We start from the raw sequence: 13,344 nt of genomic DNA, 5'->3' as shown, positions 1-13,344 counted from the left end.
GAATTATAACATTCAAAAACCAGTAGGAGAACACTTCTGTCTCTCTGGTCACTCAATAACAGACCTAAAAGTGGCAATTCTTCAACAAAAAAACTTAAAAAACAGACTCCAGCGTGAAACTGCAGAACTGGAATTAATTTGCAAACTGGACACCATTAAATTAGGCCTGAATAAAGACTGGAAGTGGTTGGGTCATTACAAAACCTAATTTCCCCCATACTAATTTCCCCCTACTGTTACTCACACCTTCTTGTCAACTTTGAAATGGGCCACTGTCATTACCACTTCAAAAGTAATTTTTCCTCCCTTGGTATCCTACTGTTAATTGAATTGTCTCGTTAGACTGACCTCTTACTTGGTAAGGCAACTCCCATCTGTTCCTATGCTGTGTATTTATACCTGCTACTGTATTTTCCACTCCATGCATCTGATGAAGTGGGCTGTAGCCCACGAAAGCTTATGCCCAAATAAATTTGTTAGTCTCTAAGGTGCCACAAGGACTCCTCGTTGTTTTTGCTGATACAGACTAACATGGCTACCACTCTGAAACCTAAACTAATGTAGTAAGTACACAGGCTAAAAGCAAGGAATGTATACGCAAAGTACATTGTAGAATAAAAGCCCAACGTGCTGCCAAACGGGCTTATTCCCAGAGTTGATATGCCATAAAATAATTGGAGCTGGAAGTGTATTTTGGTCATTGCCATATGATGTACGCATCCAGAGAATCCGCCTATGAATTTAATGTCACAGCTTGGGCACTATGGTGGTGAGTGCTATCAGAAAAAATCTTAAAAGGGAGCTAGCTAGCTAGCTAGCTAGATGTGCAGTATGGACTCAATGTGTAACTTTACTATACCCATTTAGAGTGTGCTATCAGCATATCACAACAACTTTCATGGTATAGATAAAAACTAGGCATTGGGGGTAACATTTTCAAAAGCACCTATGTGCCTTAAGAGCCTAAGGCCTTATCTACATGGGAACACTTAGGAGAGTTAATCTGAATTAACCAAAAATGTGAATTTTAACCAGATTAGTTAAACTGGATTAAACACCTATGTGGATGCTCTCATTTGGAAAAAAAATTGATTTAATTCAGTTTAGTTTAATTTGCTTTGGAAGTGGATTAAACTAAACCTAATTAAGGCCACTTTTTTCTAATTGACAGTGTTCACGTGGGGCTAAATCTGGTTTAACTAATCTGGTATAATTATATTGGAATTAATTTCCCTATGTAGACAAGTGCTAAAGCCCAGATCTTCAAAGACATTTAGGCACCTAATACCTTGTCTACATTTGAAAGTTGCACTACTTTAACTATACTGTATAGTCAAAGTGATACATCCCACCTGGTGTTATATCAGTATAAAGGTGCTTTAAACTGGTATAGCTATTTCTGTACAAGAAGGGGAATAAACTATACCAGTATAAAAGTCACCTTTATACTAGTATAACTATGCCTCCAGTAGGCGTTGTACCCGTATAACTCTAATGGTACAAAACCCCAGACCCCTATGAAATAGTTATACTGGTACAACTTTCAAGTGTAGATCAAGCCTTATACCCTTTGAAACCAATGGCAATTAGGCACCTAAATACCTTTTGAGGTTCTGGGACTAAATCCCATTTTCAAAAGTCACATAGATGCTTAGGAAAGTCACTGAAAGCCAGTGGTACTCAGGACTTGTCTACATGTGGGGTAATGTGCTCTACAGGGGTGTGATTTCTAAAGTGCACTAATGTCTTGTGCATTAATTGATCCATGTAGACCCTGCTAGTGTGAACTAATGGTTCCCTAGTGCACTTTAACATAGTGCTGTTTGAAAGAGCACTACATTTAAGCACACCAGCAGAGTCTATATGGACTAATTACTGTGCAACACATTAGTGTGCTTTAGAAATTGTACCTCCGTAGAACACATTACCCCACCATGTAGACAAACCCTTAGATTCCTAAATCACCAATGAAATGTTACCCACCATCTATAGTCATCTATACATCTACACGAAGGCCCAATGCTGCAAGGTGTTGAGCACCTCCTGTTGGGTACTAAGTGCCCTCAATGCCCATTGAAGTCACTGGGAGTTAAAGGCCATCAGCAGCTCCCAGAATGTGCTCAGCACCCTGGAGGACAAGGCCCCAAGAAGGCACAGATGCTGCTGGGGTTGCATTATAGTGCTTGATGTGAAAACGTACTATAGGTCTCATCAAGGTTCATGGGTGTTATAGGCAAACATTGGCAGAGTAAAACAAATCCTTTAAGGTGTAGACATTTCTGTTCTGTTCCTGCCCAGAAGGCACACCATGGGACAGAATTCAGGTCACACACAGACCTGCTGAAACCTCTTTGGTTTGTGCTATAACTTGAACCCCAAAGGCCTGGTTTTGCACCATATAGATGAATGAGACTTTTGCCATTGGCTTCAATAAGAGCCGGATTGGGCCTCAGCGTGGCTCTGAACTAGCTGTGAGATGAGAAAGTATTTTGGAAAAGGCTGGAGGCAATATAATTATTATTCATTGTCAACTCTAAAGCAAAGTTGTGTTTCAGTCAGTGTCTACACTGTCTAGAAAGACATCACATGAAATTCTATAAGGCCTGATGTCACTGTCAGTGCATAATGTTTAGCCTGGAAAATAGAACTGCAGAAGGAGTTCTGAGTCAAGTGGTGCTTTGTACTTTCCCTATGAAATCAATCTGAGAGCATATCACAGATGATTTGATATTGCAGTGGATCATAATACCACGGTATAAGAGGATGTGAAGAAGTAATTTGAAGGGTACCAGAAATAACAATTGGAGCAAACATGTCAGTTTAGATACATTCATTCTAAATGAACTCACTGCAGTAAAAAATAAGCCTGGAATTTTTAAAGGCACTTTGTATTGGCATAACTGTGCTCCCATGAAGCCAGTGGAAGTTCATTGATTTCAGTGGGTGCCGTTATGCTAATTCTGAATGCTTTTGAAACGCTCATCCTAAATATTTTCTTCTTTCTTGGCTTTGCAGTGATTTTCAGCTCTGGCCTTTGGAGCTCCCTCTGTCACAGTGGTGAAGCAAAACTGCAACCACTGGAAGAGATGAGGGGGCTTTATACTATCTTGTTAATGTTCTCCTTCAGAAAGTAGCAGGACTCATCTCTCTTTGTTCTCCCTTAACTTTTCTTTTAATGTAGTTGCCACTATGTAGAATTCCATCTGTTAGTCTTCAAGCAGTAATGCACCCTACTATTTTTAGGTACTTCCAAGACTCTTAGGGTTTCCTGATGCTTTTTGAATAATAATAGTAATGAATAATAAATAAATGTCCATCTCTTCACACAGCATGGCTGCCTCACATCTCTCTTTGTCATGCATTTCTTTGGTGTACATTCAACCATGATCCAATTTGCAAATGACACCAAAATTGAAAAGCAACTCATCTGTGTCTAATTCAAGGGACGCTTTCATGTTTGTCTTGAGACGACTGACTATTAAAAAGGTTAAGTTCTATTGCTATTAGATGTCATTCAATTTAAAATATAGGATTGCACAGGGCCTGATTTAGGAACATAGGACTTTCCATACTGGGTCAGACAGTGGTCCGTTTAACCCAGTATCCTGCCTCTGACAGTAGCCTTTAGGTCTCATCCTGGTCTCTAATAGTTAGAGATTGGCATAAACCCTAAAGCACAAAGTTTAATATCCCTCCCAAATGTTTTATTGTCATTTATGATAACTCTGGGTATTCATAATATCCATATAACTAGTCAATCCCTTTTTGAATCTGGTTAAGTTCTCAGCCTTAACTACTTCTTGTGGCAGTGAGTTCCACAGCTTAGTTCCCCGTTGTGTGAAAAAGTATTTCCTTTTACTGATTTCAAGTTTCCCACCTCTTATTTTGATTGAATGCCCCCTTGTTCTTGTGTTATAAGATAGGGATAGCGGAAGCTTCCAATCTACCTTATCTATACTATTCATTATTTTATAGATTTTTATCATGTATTCCCTTATTCATCTCCTTTCTAAAATAAAAAATCCCAGTCTTTTCAGTCTCTTTTCATATAACAGTATTTCTAGGCCTTTGATCATTCTCATTGTCTTTCTCTGAATCCCCTCTAGGTTTGCAGTACCCTTTTGGACATGGAGTGACCGGTGCTGCACACAGTACCCAGATGACGCTGCACCATTGATTTGTACAATGGCATCATAATATTTTTTTAAATAATTCTCCATCTCATTCCTGATGCATACTAACATCTCAGTTGCTTTTCTGAGCGCAGCTGCACATAGAGCAGAGCTCTTCATTGAGCTGTTTACAATGATGGCCAAATCCCTTTCTTGAGTGGATACAGTTAATTTAGAAGCCTTAAAGTGTAAGAGTGGTTTAATTCCCCCCCCCCCCCCCCCAATATTCACTGGCCATTAGCTATCAAGTTGTCCATTCCGTTACCTTGTTTAGGTTTCTCTGAAGTTCCTTATAGTCCTTTCTGGTCCTAAATAACTTTGGGTCATCTGCAAATGTTATTGCCTCACTATTCACCCCCTTTCCCAGATCATTATAAATGTATTAAACAACATGAGACCTAGTACAGAAGCTTGAAGCACCCCACGATTAGCCTTTTGCCATGATGAAAACTGATGATTTATTCTCAAGTCTGCAATAGTTAAAGTTATTGGTGTTGGCCCACCCAACCTACAACACCCACCCAACCTGAATGTACCCTCCTGAAAAGATATTCAGATGTCACAGTAACAAATTACTGGGAGGTTATTGAAAATGAATCCCTTGAATACAAAATGGTATTTTTCAGTCTCCTAGCAATGTGTTATTTGCACCATTATGCATGTGTTTTTTTAAATGTATTAAACAACATGAGACCTAGTACAGAAGCTTGAAGCACCCCACGATTAGCCTTTTGCCATGATGAAAACTGATGATTTATTCTCAAGTCTGCAATAGTTAAAGTTATTGGTGTTGGCCCACCCAACCTACAACACCCACCCAACCTGAATGTACCCTCCTGAAAAGATATTCAGATGTCACAGTAACAAATTACTGGGAGGTTATTGAAAATGAATCCCTTGAATACAAAATGGTATTTTTCAGTCTCCTAGCAATGTGTTATTTGCACCATTATGCATGTGTTTTTTTAAATGTATTAAACAACATGAGACCTAGTACAGAAGCTTGAAGCACCCCACGATTAGTCTTTTGCCATGATGAAAACTGATGATTTATTCTCAAGTCTGCAATAGTTAAAGTTATTGGTGTTGGCCCACCCAACCTACAACACCCACCCAACCTGAATGTACCCTCCTGAAAAGATATTCAGATGTCACAGTAACAAATTACTGGGAGGTTATTGAAAATGAATCCCTTGAATACAAAATGGTATTTTTCAGTCTCCTAGCAATGTGTTATTTGCACCATCATGCATGTGTTTTCAAATTTTAGGAGGCAAAATTAAGCTTGGTAAGTGGTGTTTATGGGGTGGATGGTGAGTGATGAAGGATTATAAGGCCATGGGGAACTGACTGGACACTTTAACTTTTCATTGCCAGATATTCTAATTATTGTATTTTTTAAGAAGTGCAGAAGTTGTGTAGCAAAAGTGTAATGTTGTAGTTTGGCTGCTCACTGGACTACAATGAAACATTCTTTCAACCTAACACATTTTGTTTGTGTGGTGTATTGGAAGCTGGTTAAAAACGACTAGCTATCCTTTTAAATGTGAGGCATTTCCTAGTTCTGCTTGCAGGAATGAGGTCTCTTACCAAAGCCATGTGATTTGGGTCATCTTAGTCAGTCAGCAGACAGTCAGTCTGGAAAAAGCCAGCTTAAAGCAAGGTGGGGTCAGTTGTACCTCACTGCCTTAGGGACCAACCTGCTTTTCTTTTTCTCTCTCTCACTCTCTCTGTTTGGGTTCTTATGTGTTCTCTTTCTGAATTCTCTGAAATGAAGTAGTGTTATATTGCAGTCTTCCAGCAAGTATATTTATGTTTTTATCTAACTTTTCTGTGGCCTGGTCTACACTTAAAAATTTAGGCTGACAGAATTACCTCGCTCGGGGGTATGAAAAATCCACAGCGTAGATGCAGCAAGGTCAACAGAAAAATGCTTTCTCTGATCTCGCTAACATCGCTAGGGAAGGTGGTGTTCCCACACCGATGGAAATGTAGGCTGTGTTACACTACCAGGTTATGCTGGCAGTATCACATGTAACCCACACACCTTCTGGGTGTGGTGTTCTGTCCCATCTAGTGGCACCAAGACCACTTAAAGAGAGAGAGATTGAGTCTGCTCTACAGCCTTAGCTAACAGCCAGTTGACTTTTAGCTCATGAGGCCCCAGGTTGCTAGTATAGTCCCTGTAGTGTAGACATATCCTATGTGTATGATGGGACCATAGCAGTTTGTTTATGAATGACCCAGTTTTTTGAACAAGCACCAATAATTTCAATCAGGTTGGTTTATAAGGTCTCCAGAAGAGGAATCTAGCTCTGACAGACTTTAAAAGGCTCATCAGAGTGGAGGTACCTTCCTGCAGTCCCCACTGTCCCAAACTCCCTCTTTGTGGAGGGACAATTGTTAATTGCATGGTGAAGGACACCACACTTTGTGTTGACAGGATCAATACTATTTTACTTGGGTAATCCCTGCACATTCTGAGAGGGTGATGCTCCAGTTCTCCTTCCTGATTCACAGAGAGAGAACCTGATTCTCATGCTACATTTGCCATGAAGTTTCCTCAGGACCAGGGAGAAGGAGAGATGATGTCACAGAGCTATTACTCCCATCTTTCTCTGTATGCCAGGTCAGGTCTGTTCAGTCTAGTTCTCTTCCATGCCTTGAAGTGAAAGTGATAATCTAACCCTAACAAATTTGAACAGATAACACATGCAGGTTAGTTGTGAGTCTCTGTATTGAAAATAGTGGGCCCAGTTCTGATCCCATGGAAGTCTCTGGGACTTTGCTATTGACTTCAGGGAGTTGAGGACTAGGTTCAATACTGTTACATTTTATAAAGAACACCCGTAAAGAGAGAATACAGTTACACTACTTGGCATTGAACAGTCCTACAAAACTAGAATGTGATTGTCAGTGACTTTATGATATTGAATGCAACAGAATGAAATCAGACTCTTGTACATTTCTGAGGGATGCACTGTACAATCCTAAATATCAGCATCAGGTTTCAGTGGTATCTATGATGAATTACTCTTCCAATGGAAAACTGTAATAAGAAAGATTGTTGGCTTTCCCTCTGTAACTGATCTTACTTAAATTCCAGCAAGATCACCAACTAGTTCATTCAGGGTCAGATTAAATGTAAATGTGGCCTAAAACAGCCAAAAAATGCAGAGTCCTGCATTTGCTCATGGATTTTTGAGGGCGGTTAGTCAGGGGAAACACACACAATGTCTCCTGGAAAAGAAAATTCCAGCTCCAGAAAATTCAGATCTCCTAATTTGGAGGCCTCGACACAACATTGAGAAAACATAAAATCTCAAAAGTCAAGGGACATTTCTGGTGCGGATAAAGGAGGAGAATAAAATGGCAGTGCTAATTTCTTATGGGATTCCTTTCCTTCAACTGCCACACCAGCTAAATTACTATACCAAAATGGTATCACTTTACATTGGGGAAGATTACTGCCCCTTTAAAGAGCCTGTTCTGTTCCATTAAGTCTCTAACCCTGCTTCTATTACTATACCTTCCAATGATGCATTCAGCAAAGTGACTAGTTTCTCTACTTGATTCTTATTTAAATGTTTTTTATAGAATCAAAGAATCATAAAATATCAGGGTTGGAAGGGACCTCAGGAGATCATCTAGTCCAACCCCCTGCTCAAAGCAGGACCAAGCCCCAACTAAATCATCCCAGCCAGGGCTTTGTCAAGCCTGACCTTAAAAACCTCTAAGGAAGGAGATTCCACCACCTTCCTAGGTAACCCATTCCAGTGCTTCACCACCCTCCTAGTGAAAAAGTTTTTCCTAATATCCAACCTAAACCTCCCCCACTGCAACTTGAGACCATTACTCCTTGTTCTGTCATCTGCTACCACTGAGAACAGTCTAGATCGATCCTCTTTGGAACCCCCTTTCAGGTAGTTGAAAGCAGCTATCAAATCCGCCCTCATTCTTCTCTTCTGCAGACTAAACAATCCCAGTGCCCTCAGGCTCTCCTCATAAGTCATGTGTTCCAGCCCCCTAATCATTTTTGTTGCCCTCTGCTGGACTCTTTCCAATTTTTCCACATCCTTCTTGTAGTGTGGGGCCCAAAACTGGACACAGTACTCCAGATGAGGCCTCACCAATGTCGAATAGAGGGGAATGATCACATTCCTCAATCTGCTGGCAATGCCCCTACTTATACAGCCCAAAATGTCATTAGCCTTCTTGGCAACAAGGACACACTGTTGACTCATATCCAGCTTCTCGTCCACTGTAACCTCTAGGTCCTTTTCTGCAGAACTGCTGCCTAGCCACTCGGTTCCTAGTCTGTAGCAGTGAATGGGATTCTTCCATCCTAAGTGCAGGACTCTGCGCTTGTCTTTGTTGAACCTCATCAGATTTCTTTTGGCCCAATTCTCTAATTTGTCTAGGTCCCTCTGTATCCTATCCCTACCCTCCAGTGTATCTACCACTCCTCCCAGTTTAGTGTCATCTGCAAACTTGCTGAGGGTGCAGTCCACGCCATCCTCCAGATCATTAATGAAGATATTGAACAAAACCGGCCTCAGGACCGACCCTTGGGGCACTCTGCTTCATGCCGGCTGCCAACTAGACATGGAACCATTGATCACTTTTCTTCAGTGCATCTCAAGCCAAGTCAACATTTATATTCTAGTGTGGTCCTTCATGTACCATGAAGTTGCCGTTGTGTGGTGCATGGAAGTCAAGTGACTTGGTCAAAGCCAGCCAATGAGAGATAGCAACTGAGAGGATTAGGAGTCCAGACCCCCTAGGTGCCCGTTCGTTTGCCTTAACATCTAAGAGAACGTCGCCCTAGTTATATCTTTTCTAGGCTGCCTATTTAAAGCCTCTTTTCAAACAAGAAAGACAAACCAGTTATTAGATTAAGAAACATCTTTGGTAGCAAAACTAGGAGTGAGGGAGCTACCTATAGGTCTTGCACTAAAATAGGACTTGTCCTTAAGGAACAAATTATTTTCAGGCCCTTATGATCCAGAATAATTTATTGTCAGGCCCTGATGGCTCAACTTCACTGCACTTCCATTTGACTCAACAAAATGGCAAGGGGAATAGGAAGCTGATTATGGCTCCCTGATTCTCAGAGCTGATCAATGACACCCTTGCACAGGTGAAAGCAACCTGGAGGCTGCTCTAACTGTTTCCAACTGGCTATGTTCCTTGATGGTCCATATATCAGTTGAGTCACAGATAGAGCACAGTGTATTTCATCCAAGCTGCCTCCCTCTCCCTATGCTGGGGTTGAGTGGATGGGATGGGTCTAGCACAAGGCCTCAGTACACAGCTCTGTGACAGTGGAGAGCTCCCCCTTGCCAGGAGGATTCACAGCAGTGGCCAGACTGGCTGCTTTTCAGCCCCTTTGCACCTCTCAGATGGTGGGAAGAGGCTGGGATGCTTGGGAGAATCTAGCAAGATAGTGTCAGAGTCCCACTCAAATCAGACAGTTAGATGTTGGAATGACCTAGATAGGATGGTACTAGTTCAAGACAAATGAGCTACAAGCTCAGGAAAAATATAGGCTCAGGACAAGAGACTAAAGCACAGGACAGATGTTGCTGAATAGTGCCTCTGATCAGGGTTTGACAAGCAGAACCTGTTACTGATTTGAGTCAGTAATACCAAGATACTGGGATGCTGCAGCTGGGATCGAACATTCACAGGCGCTGACAGCAGGATGCTGCACTGCTTTGAGAGCACTGCTTCTTCTTTGGGCCTCTTTGATTCCATTAGCTTTCCCACTCAAAAAATTGTCTTTAAAATGGCAACAGTTTTCATTTCAGGCCAGTAACCACAGCTTCTTCAGGCTTCTGCTTCAGGGTTTCTACAGCTGGGAAAGATGGTGGGAGGCAATGACATGACTGGTGTGCTAAGGACATGCTTCCATATTCAGGATGTCCTGCTATTTGGACTGAGGGAAGGCCCTGACATTTGCATTTGGGGAGTATGAGTAAGCCTTCAATCTTCCTTCCCTCTAATGCACATTCACTCCCTTCCAGCCAGTCAGTCGTACTCTAGCTTTGGGCTGGGTGAGAGAGTAGGACAGAGGACACAACGGGTGACCTGAGGTAGCATCAGCATGTAGAGCAGTAAAGTGTCTCTGGCAGTGGCAGGCCACTTGGCACTGCTGTCTGACTGTCTAGCTCACCATCAGCAGTGCACCTAGAAGAACCTGCTGAAAATTGAGCTGACAGGAGATTAAGCTTTGCTACAAGGCTAATGGATCCGCAGAGAACATCATGTAACTTTCATGGGAGCACAGCATGCTTCGGCGTCTCCTCGGGAAGGTTTTTGTGGGTGTCTGTAAGACCAGGCATGAAAGACTGAGAGAGAACAGAGGTCCAAGGGATCCGACTGGGAGCACTGGAGAGATGAAGAGCTAGATTGTGCCGTTAGGCACAGCCCTGTGTAAGGGGCGGTGCATATCTGTGCAACCCCAGCAGCCACGCAGGGAAGAAGTTGTAACTCAGAAAGTCCAGTTGCCTCTCTGTTCCCCCTTGCTGCACGGGCAAGTCTTCTGTTACAGCCCCATAACAGGGGCAGATTACTTCCTGTCCATACCAGCTCAGTTTCACAGGCTCACACAGTACGTGGAGTGGAGCCAAGGATTCTCCCTCTTCCTCCCCCTCTTTGCTCCCACCCTCAACCATTTGATTGCAGTGGCAGTAGTGGCCATATGGAGCTTGCTTTCCCATTTACATCCTAAGCAGCGATGTGGGTTGGAGGGAGGTTGGAGGGTCTTATGCCCCAGTGTAGTCACGAAAGGTTGGACCACAGTCTGGCCCTAAGAGAGAAAAGAGAGGGAGAGGTCATGGATTGAGAAGGGATGACCAGTACTTCACATGCTATTCCTGACCAGGTGGCATCACTGAATAAAGGCATTATAATATTTTCTGTTTGATTCCCCATCTCTTTCCTTATGCATCCTAACATTGTGGTAGTTTTTTTTTTTTTTAATGCAGCTGCCCATGGAACACAGGTCTTCACTGAACTGTCTACACTGACACCCAGGTCACTGTCTTAAGTTGATACAGCTAATTTAGAACCTTGTAAGGTTTAGGAGTCATTTAAGTTTTTCCCTCCAACATGCATTATTTTGCATTTATCCACACTGAACTTCATTTGCCCATCTCACAAGAGCCTTCATAAAGGTTTCTGAAATGTAGGTTATCCATGCAATGGTCTCTCTGTATTTGTATTATCTACCTGTCTTCGACGTTTCTATCACCTAGGTTCCTAAGTGTCGATACCTATGTAATAATCTAAATTAATGCCATAACCCCACTGAATGCTAAAAGCACTTTGCTAAACAGACTGCAGTAGTCACAGTAATTGTGATGCCATATTATAGGTGATGTTGCATTTTTTTGTTCTCTAGAGTGACCTGGAGCAGCGACAGTGGTGCTGTTCTTGAGAAGGCTTCCCGGGACATAGCAGTGCACAGCACACCCAATGAGACACAGTACTGGGATGAAAATTCCAGTCTGGGGAGGGTGTGAGTCATGAGTTGGTGAGTGAAAGAAACAGCAGGATAAAAATAACGGAACACAGTATGATGCTGAATGTTAATCTGTTACGTTGCATTATCCTTGCTTGCATTACCCATAACAAAATAGCATGTAGTGTGCACTGCAGTGCATAACACAGATCGTTGTATACTATTCTGAAAGGATATGGTTTAGGATGGTAGATTGGTTATGCCTTATAATTCCTGTTTTTAGGGTTGATTGAAAATTATTAATCACATTTTTTTTCAATGAAAAATGCCTTTTCAAACAGTATGGACATTTCTGTATACAATTTTTGCATCAATCAAAATTTCCAGACTTTGGACAAAACAATTTAAAATGAAAACATTTTCATTTCAATTTGAACTGAGTAGAATCAAAATGAATTTTTTTGGGTTTTCCTTTTTTTGTTTCCTTCCTCCCTCTTTTCTGCCCCCTTTCCAGGAGTAAATAGATAATGAGGAGGAAAAAGCCTCAAAATTGAAACATTTTCATTTCACTTCTATTTGATGTGAATCGATATGAAAACGTGTTCTTCTGGATTAGTTTGAAAATTTTTGTGTGTTTGTTTTGAATTGTTTCATCAGAATGTTTTGGGGAAAATTTCAAATGCAGAGTGAAATTTTCAGTAGCACTCACTAGGGTGGCCAACTTCGGTTGGACGAATTCCTGGAGATTTCATCACATGACATAATCTTGAATTAAAGATTAATCTTTAATTCCTGGAGACTCCAGGGCGATCCTGGAGGGTGGCAACCTCGCACTCACCATTGGCTTAATTCTTCCTGGGGTCAATATTAGGCCACTGCTAAACATTTCTGAAATCCCAAACAAAATCTCTATAATTGAAAAATGATGAAATCAGATTTTACCAAACATCTCTGAGATCTTTTCAGCACTGAAGATTATCCAGATATTTTAACTTTGAAAAAGCTCCCAAGGTGATTCTCAAATTTTCCACCCAAATTTACCTTTATGTTCTGTCCAAGATAAACACCTGTAGGAAAGTTAAAGGCCACTGCATATAGGCAGTAAGAGCCAGATTTTAAAAAGTGTTTAGGTGCCTGACTCCCAATGAAATCAATGGGAGTTAGAGACCAGATCGGATTCTGGGAGAGGAGTTAGGCCAGCACTGAGTGATATTGAAAATCTACCCTTTGCTTGAAAATTTCCCCAAAATATTCTATACTTCTGATGAAATCAGTGGGAGTTAGGTGCCTAAAAATCCATCCCTAGGTGCCTTACACCCATTGATTTCAATGGGAGTTAGATGTCTGGGTGTTTATCTTCATCCTTAGGTGCCTAAATACCTTTGTAAATCTGGTCCTTAGGACTGAGCTAAATCTCATTGAAGTTAATGGAAAAACTCCCATACACCTGAATGGAAATTTGGATCAAGTCCTTATGCTGTATTGCCATTTTTGGTTGGGAAGGGTAGATGCCATTCCCTGCCCCGAAAGGAAAATGGGGTCTCAGTAAGGGGAACGTCATGGGGATTTCCTCCCCAGAGCCTCATGGGAAGGATTGATGGAGGTCCGTTATGGTTTAGTTAGGCATCTAGGCCCTGCTCCTGCACCATTAAAGTCAATGGGAGCTTTGTCTTTAACTTCAGTGAGCACAGGTGGGAGTGTGGAAAA

The sequence above is a fragment of the Emys orbicularis genome, chromosome 1, assembly GCF_028017835.1.
Source record: "Emys orbicularis isolate rEmyOrb1 chromosome 1, rEmyOrb1.hap1, whole genome shotgun sequence".
Lineage (NCBI taxonomy): Eukaryota > Metazoa > Chordata > Testudines > Emydidae > Emys > Emys orbicularis.
Note: the sequence above shows the minus strand (reverse complement) of the source record.